We start from the raw sequence: 14683 nt of genomic DNA, 5'->3' as shown, positions 1-14683 counted from the left end.
AAACCCTCAGATCAACAATCGTGACTTGTATGTATGATGTGCTAATGCAATAGTGGCATAAAACTTTTGGGAGTAACCAACCAATATCTGATTGAATTTAAGGCCACTAATGAGATGGAACATTTCTCTGATTATGCTCTGGTGGCCAGGAACCTGAGAGTAGATAGACCATGGACCTTGAGAAAAACCAAATACAATTGTTCTGCTTAAGTAACATAGCAACAAAATGGCTCTTAATGAAGTTTTTCTACTCATAGATTGGTATCTTGTTTAGTTATTATCAGAGAAGTTCACTCTTGCAGTAAATGGAAATCAGTACAGAGACCCAAAGCTAGACAATGTGAAGAGACCACAGAATATTCAGACTTAATAGCATAACTCCATAAAGTCCCTACTCTCAAGGTTCAAGGAACCATAAAGAGGAGGAAAAAGAAAGACTGTAAAAGCCAGACAGTATGTAGAACAGCACGAAATAAAGGCTTTCTAAATACAGAAGAACTGATATGCATGTGAACTTATGGAGACTAATAGCACAGGGCCTTCACAGTTCTGCACCATGTTGGGTCCCATGCTAAGCTGGGAGGTAGATACAGGCCTCAAAGCTATCTCCAACTGATACACCTGCATACAAAGTAACAAAAAAGTAAAGCACTAGTGAAAAAGCACACAAACATGCCTAAATAAAACTCTTGGACTTTTATGGCACATAAGCCTTTAAGACTAGGTTATTTCACTTAGCTATATGCAGTTGTGATTCTGCTGCATCTTGGTTACTGTGTTTTTTATTACTCATTGATATTCCTTTGTCCGTGTATACTATAACTTATTTATTTATTTCCCTCTGAAGGGTGTCTTGACTACCTTCAAGGTTCGTCAGTTTTAACAAAAGTAGAAATAGATGTTTATTTCTAGAATAAATAAATAAATATTGGATGGTTCCCAGTCACAGAACTAAACTGTCCCATAGTAATAGTAACTCAAGTTGATTCATGTCAATTGATTTGTTTAATAATGAAGATCATTTATCTTACACTGAAAGCTCACATACAGATTAATAGCTGTTTGTTGAATGAGGTAGTAATTCAGGGAAATAATGTTAGAATGCTAACCACTTTTTTACATAAATTATATTTTACAGCCCGTTTACATGTTGATTTATTATTTATTTTTTGTGCCATTTTGCTGTTATCATGGTTGAATATCATTTCCGATGTACAGCAGGGACTAAGTGGGTATTAGTGCTGAACGTGACTAATCAAATGATCATTCCCTGACAGTTGTGATGATCTACTCACTGCTCACAGTGTCGCTGCTCCAGTGATATGGCGGTGCCCCTCGCACATTTGATGATGATGTCCCTTCCCCATTTGGTAAGAACATTCCTCTGCCTGGTGCCTTCTCCTGAAGTGGCCAATATATTAATGAAGAAAGCAAAGATGGGGTGATTTTATGAGAACTAAGGATGAAGATGAAAGCTTATCAGAAAAGTGCCATTGATAGAATAATCCCTTTTGTTTAGGTCTGTATAATTTTATTTTCAGTCTCTTTGGTTTTTATTCCTAATTGAAGACTTTATGCTATTGTCTATAGCAGATTTAGAAGATTTTTTAGACATATTATAAGTATATAACTATATGTGTGTGTATCATCTAATATATTGAATATGTATGTGCGTAAGTTGTGTAGTTATATGTACATACATGTGTTTTTTGTATTTCTGAATAAATTTACAAATGTGAAGGTCTATCTCTAATTATATATGTGTGTGTCATTTTGCACATTTGAATGTAATTATATTTGTATGTCTTTTTATACATTGGATAGATTTTCGATCTTTATTTTCGATCTTTATAAATATGCAGAAAAATGTTTACCTGTGTTTGACTATATTTATGAGTGCTTATACTGTGGCATGTCAGGCCAAGTTGAGCAAGTATATTGCTGAAATTTATTTGTTAGGAAAATATACTTTTTGGTATGTTTTATTTATATTCCTCATCTATGGCAATAACTTTTGTATACTTCAAGAAAATAACTTGAAGAAGAAAGGAAATAGAACTTGAATAGGATTTGGATAATTTCCATACTATGTAAGTAATTGTAGCTAGTATATTTGTAAACATTGTTCCTTTAACTGACTGAGAAGTCAATCTTTTACATGCTTATACTCTACCTCTAAGTAATGACAACCTGTTTCAGAGTTAGCCATCCCATCAGGCCAATAATTATGATTTAATAGAAACTCACTATTGAGAGGTTTAATTTGTGACCATAGTTTTAACACATTATTAGACATAAATACACATAAACTTAAAACTAGTATAATTAACTTTCTTCAGGGAACTACAACATAACATACTGAATATCTTAGAAAAAAGCTTAGCAGTGCTGCTGATATGACTGAAAAAGTGAAGTTTAGATTTTTTCTTATTTTCTTACTTTAAACTACAGAGAAATTTGTTTTTAAATTTCCTTACTCTGTTTCCTTCATAACAACTAATTCATTATATGAAATTTTATCTACCATTGTAGAAGGCAGGAAACCACACATGATTGTTATTAATAACTTTGGTTCTTTTCCTTACAGGCAACACAGAAATTTTTTTTCTGGGAGTAAAATACTGTCATACTGAGTTGAACAAATGTAAATTTGACCAGAGGTTTTTCTACAGTTGCCTAATAATGTCTGCTGTTTGTTCCTTCTCGGGCAGTTCATAAAAAAAAAAAATATTACCTCATGGAGCAACGAGAACAGGAGAATTCTGGGAAGAGGAAAGCTCTGTCTGCAGTTGCCATCCAGATGCAGAGGAAGCAAGATGAGAACACCTCACCAAAAAAGGTACCCAGCCACGTGGCTAACATAGACAAGAATAATGGGTTAATTTAAGATGTAAGAAAGAGTTAATAAGAAGCCTGAGCTAATAGGCCTATCAGTTTATAATTTTTAAAAAAAGAGTTAATAAGAAGCCTGAGCTAATGGGCCAATCAGTTTATAACTAAAAAAAAATATTACTTCAATGGGATGCTCTTATATCTCTGTTTGCACAGCCTGCAATAGCCAGAACATGCCTGAAATTGGGACCTGAACATTATAAGACCACATGAACACAGAAACTGTAGTTAATTGATGCCCAGTTTTCATAGTTGGTAATAACAGAGGTTTTGAATATAGAAAGAATGGGTAAGTTTTTGCCTATTTTTATAATTAGAAAATTTTTGTAATTTTTTCACTTGTATTTATCATTAAAATTTTCATATGCAAATATATATTCTTTATATAGGTAATAATTCTTTATATATATATATATATATAATTCCTTCATTTAAATTTCTTAAAGGAGTACAACTTAAAGAAATAATATACTCAGAATTCACTCAGACCTTTACTACACAGCACAAACACATTGAGTTGCATGTACTTCCTCCTTCCGTCTAGTGCTCTTTTACTTCACTAAAGATTTGGATGTACTACGAGGGTGAACATTCTCTACTGATGAAATAGGATTTTTAAAATGCAGCCAAACAAGAGCGTGGCTAGAAAGACTTGTAAAAAGTGGAAGCCATTGATTTCTCTATACTTAAAAGAAGCAAATCATTCATTCAAAATGACACATAAGAAACCAAGTAGGAATGCTCTGCTGAAAATGTCTGAGAAATGTTTGTCCTGTACATTACCATAATACTTGTTTTTGTAAACTCTTCATGTTCAGCACAAGGATGTTCTTGAAATCGCAAAGTGACCCAAAACATAATGGTCAAGTGTGTTTCCTTAGATCAGTGTCAGAAGACATGAGAACAACGCAGAACCTGTACACAAACTGCCAAATTTCTCTATGTTTTCTATCTTTTATTAAATTTATAGTGCAGGGTAAACTAAGATTTATAGTAATTATTTATGCCTGGACTTAACTTACACATTTTACACTCTAAGGTCATTTATTTGACACAGTGAGTTATTCTAACCATTAGTTGGCCTTTTATGTACCAAAGAACTTATTACGTTGCTTTGAACTTAATATGGAGGTTGGGAGATGGGCCAGAAAATTTCATGTAGAAACTACATTAGTAGATAGACCTACTGTGCATCTAATGTCTGATGGAGATTTCCTTTTGATTCTCAGCCTGCCATAACATTTATCACAAGCAAATACTCAGTAGAGGTGCAATTAATACCAGGGTGTGTCACTTCAAGCAGCCACTCACTGGGGAATGTCAGGGGTTTCATTTTATGTCTATATATGTCATATTTGAATTTTAATTATTTGTCAAAACTTTACCTAATGTATTGCTAGAGAATATATATCATACTGATTTTATCATTACCTCTACTGTGATTTGATCTTACTCTGAGCTTTTACTCAAATACCAGGAACTGATGACCTATTTCTTCAGGGAAGGACCTTTATACAACAATCTGGGCATGTATTTGTTGTCCCAATGAACTCGGTGTGTTACTGAGTTCAAGAAAGTTATGTTAGTTCTTCCTACAGCTAGTACTGTTTTCAGTCTTTCCAGAGTATTTTATCAAGAGAGGCCTTCTTTGGATAATCATTTTTTAATAAATGTGAAAAGCATTGTACCACACCAGATTAATAATAATTAAAAGAGAAAATTGCCTTTTTAAAGGATTACCTATTTTTTTACATAAATATGATTCTAAATATATTTTGACTACTCATTATATGATACTTTCTATATTATTATACACCCACCAAGCCAAGCCCAAGTGGCCCAAGAGTTGTTAATTACATAATTGGATTATCTAAGTATTACTTCCTAACTGTTTAAGTGAAAACAGAATAATTTCTTTTGACATTTATTGGATAAGAATTTAGTGTTATCCAAAGTTTAAAAACTTCTAAATATTATTGAATTGTGCATTTTTATTACCCAAATGTTTTAGTTAAAAGGAGTAGGAGTCTTAAAGATGCTACAAAATTTGACAGAACTCTCCCAACCAGCAATTCTGTGATACTTGGGTCCATTTGTGTGCAGTTACAGATTTATACTCTTTTGTCTATATACTGTGTTTCTGTGGAGCTGTAAATTTTTGTCTGCATCATGCTTTAAAAGGTTTTACCACCTCTTCCCTCTATCATAATCTCACACTGCCAGTTATGTTCAGTTGATCATATTTTCACAAGATTTTTTTACCAAAGTCGTCTACCAATGTACTCAATGCCTCACCATTCATGGTTCCAAAAGAAACATATTGTCTTCTGATTCACTTTAACTTTTGTATTTTCCTAAATACTATACATTGTATCGTGTTTAGGTAGTTCCTTGATAATCTTGTCAGGAGAGTAGTGAGACAATATAGAAACAATACAATTACCAAGGGTATATTTACTATGAGCATTATGGAAAAATGATTCCAATAAAAAGAAAATAACTTGCAATTTTTAAGTTTCCAAAATAATATAAACTAAAAAAATAAATTAACAATGTGAATTGAAGTGAGTACATCATCAACCCATAGCAGCCAGCAAGAGAGAACAAGAGCCAGAGATCATCATCACTTCATTATCTTAACTCTTCCTTCACAGAAGAAACTTCGGTGTCCCTTAGAGGTTGGATTTTTTTTAATATTTATTTTTTTATTATATACACAGTGTTCAGCCTCCATGTATGCTTGCAGGCTAGAAGAGGGCGCCAGGTCTCATTACAGATGGTTGTGAGCCATCATGTAGGTTGCTGGGAATTGAACTCAGGACCTTCAGAAGAGCAGTCAGTGCTCTTAACCACTGAGCCATCTCTCCAGCCCAGAGGTTGGATTTTTTTGTTATGTTTTCTGGTTTGTAGAGTGTGAATGACCAATTCAAAACAGAAAAAATTGAAAGATGGTACTCAAGAGGAAGAAAGGGGCTTCTTCATATTCTCGAGTTAGTGCCTTGGTGATAAAGACGGGCTGGTGTGAGCAGCAGATGTCTCCACATAAGAGCAAAACACTGTGAGTTAGAAATAAAGAAGGAAACTATGATCACAGCAAAGGAGACAAAATGTATCCTCATCTTCAGTCTCCTCCGAGACAAGGAGAGGTTTGTCACTGTGGATTTCAGAAAACTTACATCAATCCTGGCGAAAATCCATCCACTCATTTACCTTGTAACTCTTATCTGAGTATCTTAAGTATATAAAGTGAAATAAAACTCTAAGATTTAATTATGTATCACAAAAAAGCATTTATGTATGTAAATCACTACTACTACGAAAAAATGGTCATATGAACCCCAAGGCATTATTTCATTTCTCGTATTTTCAAGGAGCATAATGTTTTGCTTTTCATTATTTGGAAAACTTTAGGCTAATTTCTAAGTATAACTTATTAATAAAATTTAAAGACACGAGAACATATAAACACCAAATGTTTTAGTGAGTTTTATTTGTAATCTACTTGCATTCTTTCTGCATGAGGATGGTTGAGGTCCTTGCTAGTTTTTTCATGGGATTGAACGAAGTCTACAGGTGTCTATGACAAACACACAGTAAACAATAAACGTATCTTTTACCTATTATTGACAATAAATCAAGGAAGTTATTTCAGTGTAATGAATAGAAAATAAGGAAAATGCAGATGTCAGAAAGTCATCCCGATTGTTTCTGGTTCTCTTATTAACAGAGACACACGCTCCTCAATAGAAGGAGCGTTTTCACCTGTGTAGCCCTATAAATAGTAGCATGAAGATAGGTCCTTTGTAGGCTTAGGGTTCTGAAACTTTCTGACAGTATTAGAAAAAAATGAACACATACATCCAGTGTGAAGGAGACTTTACCGTGTCAATTATAAGAACCTTCATTGTTTCCTGAGAGAAGGACCATGAAATGCATTACTTTGAAGTATATCTACTAAGATAAGATGGCAAGTGATACATTGCTTTATGCCTAACTCCCCCCTAAGCTCACTTTATCATAGCAACCATGGAGCTTTTTGTAAGTGACAATAAGGTTCTCAGAAGTCGTTTTGTTTATTTCATTGTGTTCTCTCTCTTTCTTTCTCTGTGTGCATGTGTGTGCCTGTGTGTGTGTGTGTGGGGGGGGGATTAGGGACGTTTTCCAATAACAGTGACTTTATTCTTCTTAGAGATATTTTCCTAAATAAAAAAATTTGGAAACCATGGATGCGCGACACATGTACACGTGTATGAGTATTTAGGCTCTTCGTCTTTGTTCATATGAGTTACAGTTCAGAGTAAGGTGACTCAATGAAAACACAGAGGGATGAAAGAAATCTAAATTCTTGGGACCACTAGCACTATGTAGACATGATAACCCCTCTTTCAGCCACTGTTATTAGTCAGAACTTAGTCAGTATTTTCTAGGAAATACAAAACACCTATAAATTAAGTATTAAATTAATCTTCTTTTTCATGAATGTACACATGTGTAAGCATGCTTAGGAATCACATTGCTGGGAAGGGTTGGGTATGTTGGATATAGATGCTCTGATCACTTCTTTACATGTATCTGTAGAAAATAAAAGACTTGAGATTCAGGTCATGGGCTTATACCAGGATCATAGCAGGAAAGACAAGGGAACGACATCTGGTGATAAGGTTTTGTGACTCTGTTTAGCAATGTTCTATAGGAAAAAATAACATTTTATATGCTTACTCTTTATCATCTCTTAAGTACTGGAAGACTATCAAAACTGGGCAAACACAGATGTCATATGTGCTAACAAGACATAAGTCTTGCATGATTTCTGATTTTGTTTTTTTTGTTTGTTTGTTTTTGTCTTCCTGTATGGTCCAATTGAAACTGCTTAAATATTATAGGAGAAAGAAAGACCACAGATGCGATTATAGGTTTTAAGGGGCCATTGGCAGCAAGTGAGACAATATCCTAGTGTAGCAGCTTTCCAGAAAAGTGAGAAAGTTAATCAACTTTATTAGCTCAGAGTGGATTAACTCTCACTGAATCCAGCTGTTGGTCCCTTAGTCCCAGCTGTTCATGCAATTGAATACACGGCACAGATTACACTTCTAGAAAGGGTCTTAGTCTCTATCAAGACCATCTTTTCTCTACTAAAGACTCCTAAGGGTGAAAGATCAAATAACATTCATAAAACAAGGTCACCAATATACTTTCCCCTCATTATTACAACTTGCTGTGAGGATTTCTTAAATTTGTTCATAGACACAAACACACACATACATATGTGAGTGTATGTATATGTATTTATATGTGTATATACATAAAGATATATATGATTTTTTTAAAAAAACAGTTTCATTCTTAATCCTCTTGAGAAACCAAGAGCAAAATAAAGAAATAAATTCTAAAGAAATAAATTCTTCATGTGCATAAGATATATTTTTCATGCAAAATTATCCAAGTACCATAAGAAGCCATTACAAACTATTACTATATAGAAACTACAATATTATAAATCATGATTACTAAGAAAAGAATCTTACAGTCCATGTTCTACATTATAAATCTCTCCAAACTATTTCTCAAGAAAATATTTTAGCATTCCAACTAATTTTTATCATTTTTCTAACATTCAGTTGTTACTATTCAACAAATTATCCTTATCAAATAAGACAGAGATTTTGATTGCTTAAGTTTAAATCAATTTTATTAAAGTCATTTGTAGACTTGTAAGTATTGAAGACTCAATGCAAGAATTATTTATAGCTCTTGCCCCACAGTTACTCACTTTCTTGTGAATGCTTACTAAAAGACAAAGTGGGCAATTCTAATCTCTAATGAAAGTATACAAATTAGCTACATTTCCCTTGGAAACTTACCTTATAACCTAATCATGTAATGTGTTTATTTGTAAGAATCATAAATAAGCAGATATATTTCTGATAAATATCTGTACTGTCAGAATTTTGTTGACATGACATTATATTTAAATAGAGGTAGCAACAAAATCACAAGCTTTTAAGAAATACATTATTTTCATATAAACCCTTAGCAATGGCTTCTCTCCTCCCTCAATGAAATTCAATGAAGATTTGCTTAAGTTGTGTTCTTTACTAATTTTTCTTGGGTCGTCTGTTCAGGAAGATAGGACTGCCTTACCTTAGGGGCAGGAAGCTTCACAATCCTTTATCATTTATAAGCTTCCTCTCCCGCTAAACTGCAATATGTTTGAAGTCAGCGCCTATGTCATGTTCTTTCATCTATTTGTATTCATCACCTCAGATCTCACAGTATAGTAAGATCTCAGTTAATGAAGGGTGAATTGAACTGAAAAGACATTAGGTCATGAAAACCTTAGAAATGCAATTCTCCTATTAGACAAATCTGCATCTTAAAGAACTCAAAGGCAAGTTCCTTTAACAAGGAACTCAAAAAAAAAAAAGAGAGAAAGAAAGAAAACTGTTGAGCAAGACACCATGCTTCTCCTAACCGTCTCCAATCCAGCCACATTCAGATAATGCAATAGTGCTTCATGTGATAAAACAGAGTCATCTACTCAGTCATTTGTTTTCTTTGAGAAGATGACACTGGTGATCCACCACGTCCAGGGATGTATCTGACAATTTATTATTTAGCCAGTAATAATGGCAGCTCCTCATCGATATACCCTTTCTCCACTGCCTCCTGTCGGTGAAGAGAAATTTACAGGTGCCAGGATTTTCAGATGTGATTTTGAGCTTGGTGAAACACATTTTTCTTCACTGACTATCCAAGCCTCTTAGTCTATGGGAGGCAAACATCACAATGAAAAATAAGCACAGAGATGTGTAAACTCGCTTTGTGGTTAAATAAAGGTTAAGTAAACACACGGTGAAACTACGAGTCCAGTTCTGTTCCTTGCTTGAAGAAGCTAGCATCTACTTTGAGAATATCTTCCAATCAACTGTTTATAAGAATTAGATGGGAAATACTTGTGGTATACTATTATTATAAAAGAAACTTACACTGTATGAGTGCATACTTGATAATGAAAAAAAAAGAAAGATACAATAGGAAATGTTTTAGGTAGCCTAGTTATGTTCTAATTTTAAATGTTTTCTAGGTATAAGAATAAAGTGACAAAAGAGTGTCAGGAAATGTGGTTGCCTTCAACTGTGGAGATGAAAGTTTAAGCACTGAGATGGGCTCTGAAGCAGAAAGGTTCTTTTGTTGTGTTTAACTTCATATTTTCTTTAACACTGAAACGGAATCATCCTGTATTACCAATGAGAGGGCCAGTTTTAATGCCATAGAAAGATAGACAACACACTGGTAGAGGAAACTTGGATTCTAATTCTTAATCTAGTACTCAGGAGCCTTAGGTAAATCATAACTAAAATAATGGAAATGGAACACCCCTCAAATCCCTAATCAACATCAAAATTCTATCAATCATTTCAACTAAACAAATCAAAGTATATTTCAAGCAGACTCAAGTCACACCACAGAATCTCAAAGTCTTTGCTTGTGTGTGCCTTTGTTTAGTTGTTGGGAGAGAGCCACTCCCTCTGCAGCCCAGGTTGACCTTGAACATATGACCTTCCCGCCTCAGCGTCCCAAATATTAGAATTACAGGCGCATGCCAAGAGATCAGAGAAAATGCTTATTTACGAAGGAATCATAATCACACAGCTTAGAAAACTGTGAAACTTTGGTTGAAATGATCACTATTTTGTTCCCTGGAAAGGCTTGTTGTTAAATATATTACTGTATAGACTGAGGTTAGAAAGAAAAAAATTTGAATGCTTATTTAATGACTTGCTATTCCTGCTATTGGTAGGTTTGTGACCTCATAAAATTTGGATGTTATAATATATAGACTACTGTGAATTAAAGTGTATATATATATATATATATATATGAAAGAAGCATCCACTAACACATAAATAAGCCAGCACAAGACATTGTAAATTAGGTATTAGTTTATATATTCATTGTCCCAAATTTTGGTTTTAAATTTGTCTAGAATTTAGTTTAATTAGATTGTTTATGTGAATTTGCCTTTGACTCTCAAATTTTGTGAAAGAATTTAAATTTTTTTAACCACTTCATTAAAAAAGAAAAATGCATTTTCATTCCTGAAATTAGGAAGGCTTCTAAAAAAATCAAGTTGGAAAACAGCTGTTCCCACCATAATAGGAACTGTACGCAGTTCTCTTTCTTTAAGTAATGGGTTCACGTCACTATTCAGCTCTTATGCTTTTGCTCCATGCTTCCTTTCCCTCAGCCTTTCTCTCTCTTTACCTTGCACTCTCAAAAAAATAATTTGCATGAAGCATTCGACTAATGACAACTTGTTGATGAAATATCTATGTCACTCACACAATTGTTAATATGTATTTCCAAGGGAAATATTTATTTTAGACCTGTCCTCTTAGTAGCACCTAATTAAGAACATTACATATTCCACAATGCACCAGGCATCATCGGCATACCTGTCTCCTCATCTGTTATATTTAATTGTTTTACATAGTTTTACTAACTACAGTAACTTTAAATCCAGGCGAGTCTTGAAGTTCTTTATACAAACGCTTAAAATCTCTGCCATACTTTATGACAAATTAATTTCCATGCTCATAGATAATTCTGCAACAATTTTAATATTGTGACACAGTTTAGAATTATGTTAGAACACATTGATTTGAACTTGTGCTGATCACAAAAACAGAGCAGGCAGCATTACTCCTTGCTGTACTTTGGTCAATTGTGATGGCTCTTTTTAGTGAAGACTATTTTTTGTTCTGCTGTACATACAAATTACCCCATCACTACACAAAAGTATATCCAGAGGGAAGGTTAAAAGATCCTTTGATTTAGCTTCCCTCTCCTTTATTGTCCACCCATCACATCATACAGGAACACCTGAAGCAATCACAAGCTTACATACATGGTTTCAAGTATTCTTCTTAGTCCAACACTACTTTTAGATAAGCAAATTCCCATATTTAGAAAACCAAGCGTAAAGTTAGTACTCATGGCCCCTGTGAGTTTTGATGCAGCTGAACACATTTCCTAAAAACCACAGCTGGACACTGGGTTCCTGCCCAGACTACATAAGACAAGGGGCTACAAAGGAAACACGATGAAGCAAAATGCCTGAAAATACAAAGGGTGGACTTTTTAAGGCAGTCCTCACTAAATAAACCCCTCATCCAATTGCTTGAATTTCCCTTTTCTATTTTTGTAAAGTGAGGATTGCCTCTTCAAGAAGAGGACAGAGCACATCCCCTCCATTAACTGCAAAGGTGAGGGTGGCCATTCAAGTCTTACTCCCCTGAAATTGCTTACAGATATCCCAAGAAACTTATATTCACATAGCCCATGCTTAAACAGGTATCTTTGGAAAGTTTCTTACATTTTTTTTCGAATACTCGTAACTGTACTTTTCAAACGTTAACCCTATTCAGGAGTTGTGCAGAATAAAATGTCACCTCCAAATTAATATTTTACAAGTTGTTTGAGTGTAAATTTTAAGTCATGTGCGGCCTCATTTTACGACATAAGTACACAGGAATCTTGATAAAAAAAAATGTAGTGTTGAAACTCTCTCCCTTTTTCCTTACCCCCTCAGTCAGATTCCTTCACTGAACACAATGCCTGTTTTAACTCATACCATATACGAACAAACGCCGAACCTGCTTTCAGCAGAAAGGGTTGCTGTACTCAGGGAAGCTCCTACAGAAATCCTGGGGAAGACAAGACATGACACCCTACCTGAAGAGCATGATGTCGGGGTCGCCTGTACAATGGTTCCCCCTCAGGCACTAAACACAAACATAAGGGCTTCGAATCATTGAAATCTCAAAAAAAAAGATTCCGAAGGGCAACTCTGCCGCCACCCTGTCCTCTCTCAAGAAAAATCTCCTTAACCTCAAGAGTTGATGAGCTTTGGGTGGCTTGGCTGATGGAGATTCACAACTGGGCTACGTAGGTGTTCTGCTCTAGACCTGAAAGGAAGACCAAAGGAATCCGGAAAAACAGGTAAAAGAAGGTTCCTTTCCCCGTGCTCAGCCAACAAGACTGCAGACAAGGAGTCTAAGAAAGGTAAATAGTTATGCACTTTGAAACAATGACAAAAAGTTTAGTCCCACAAGGTTTGCTGTTTTTTGTCCCTTTCCTTTCATGCTTGATCATCCCCAAAGCAGACCAGGTGCAGAGACACAATACACAGAAGGCAGGATCACCTGGTGTCACTGTCAGTTTTGAGGTGAGTGTCGGAAAAGCTGGGAGGCGGCATCATATGGAGAGAATGAGGTCAGAATTCACTATCACTCTGAGAAGGAGCGGGACAGCGGGACCCGGGGCTCTGTGGTCAGGCTTTGAGGAGAGGCGGGTCAGGGGAGGACTTCGTGGAGAAACCTGGGTCCGCGCTACAGCGCGCGGCAGAAGAGGGAATTCAAGAAAGATGTGGGGACAAGGAGGGCAGCAACGACCCTGCTTGAAGTGAAGCCCGGCAGGGGCTATCTGCATCGGGAGTGAGGATAGCAGCCAGAAGGCCAAAGGGTGACAAGGGACTAAGATCTACAAGCATTTATCTCTGAAAGAGAAAGGGTTCAGGTTCCCGGCTGGTGGAGTTAAAACCAAATGTCCCCGGAGACCTGCCGGACACCCTGTGCCAGGAGAACACCCAGCAGGTGGTTGGGGTGCCTCTGGCGTCTATGAATGTTCTGTGGGAGCTCAGTCCTGTGCCTAACACCCCGGACTCTTTGGTACTCACCGATTCCATCCCGACAAGGGAAAGCGCCATCCAGGGCACGTGAGGGTAGCGCAGCGCGGGCGGGACGAGGGCTTGTGGCGGTGGCGGCGCTGTCCTAGAAGCAGAGCTGGAGTCGGGGGACAGCCAGGCGGCGAGAGCGGTGGCGGGGGCGCAGGGCACCGGGGGCGGGGAGAGCGGCTGCTCTAGAGCTGCAGCGCCCCGCGCGCTCTCTGCCCATCTCCGGGGCTGCTGAGGCTGCTGCTGCCCAGAGCAGCCAGGCGAGGGGGAGGGGAGCAGGCACGCGGCAAGGAGGGAGAGCAAAGAAAGCCGGGAGGGGAGGGGGGCAGGGATGCGGAGGGGAGACGAAGATGATCACCGTGAGTTGGGAAGGGAAGGGAGGAGCAAAGCAGCCGAGTACAGGTTCTCACCCGAGGAGTTCCGAGATGAGGCTGTGGGTTTTGCCCTAATCCCCTGCCACTCCATGCTTCCCCCTTCGCGCCCTTTCCTTTGGCTCTTCCTCCGGTGTCTGTGGCTGAAAATACCCACGCTCTGCCGCGGCTGCAGGTTCAGCAAGCTGCCTCTTGTGCTGAGCAGAGAGGCTGCAGAGACAGAGCTCTGGGTGCCGGGCCTGTGGCACCTGTGTGCGCACACATAGCCGCTGGTTCCATTGCTGTAGCTCCCAGCTGCAGACTCTCAGCCTGTCGCCTTCCTCCACTCTCCTTTTCGGTCAAGCTATGATTCTGTACATGCATCAAGCGCATCTGTCGAGTTCTCTATTGCTGTTTGTTTCCCAGGGCGCTATTTGGCACCGACTGTCCAGCCAGAAGGCGACAACAGGGAGCTCAGTATGGCAACCTTCTCCTGTCCCTTGAATCTGCTATCTGGTCATGGATGGAGGTGTTTATTTGCATCTGGCGTTGAACAGCTAAAGACCGGTGAAAAAAGACAACAACAATTTTTGAACCTGATTATCGTAGTGATTTGAGGAGGTCGTAAATTGTGAAGAGAGGGCTGCAGTCAGTCTAGGTTTTCATCTTTAGCCAACATTAAAAAATAAATAGGTAGATATAGATA

The 14683-nt window shown here is 37.1% G+C and overlaps 1 protein-coding gene across 2 annotated transcripts in view; it reads right to left on the bottom strand.

Annotated features, from left to right (window-relative positions):
• Fut9 (fucosyltransferase 9) overlaps nucleotides 1-14400 on the bottom strand; it is a 193187-nt gene extending 178787 nt beyond the window's left edge. Inside the window, exons 1-2 of one of the 2 annotated variants that reach the window (XM_041667397.1) lie at nucleotides 14038-14400; nucleotides 13631-13724 (exon numbers count right to left, since the gene is read on the bottom strand). The gene's annotated coding sequence lies outside the window, so the exon portion shown is untranslated. Of the gene's footprint in view, nucleotides 1-13630 lie in introns of both variants that reach the window. The other variant, XM_041667396.1, reaches the window with a different exon arrangement.
• Between the last annotated feature and the right edge of the window lie 283 nt (nucleotides 14401-14683).

Source organism: Microtus oregoni, unplaced genomic scaffold (assembly GCF_018167655.1).
Source record: "Microtus oregoni isolate MIOR12 unplaced genomic scaffold, Mior012 000017F_ref0000208, whole genome shotgun sequence".
Taxonomy (NCBI): Eukaryota; Metazoa; Chordata; class Mammalia; order Rodentia; family Cricetidae; genus Microtus; species Microtus oregoni.
This window is presented reverse-complemented; position numbering and strand designations above follow the sequence as displayed.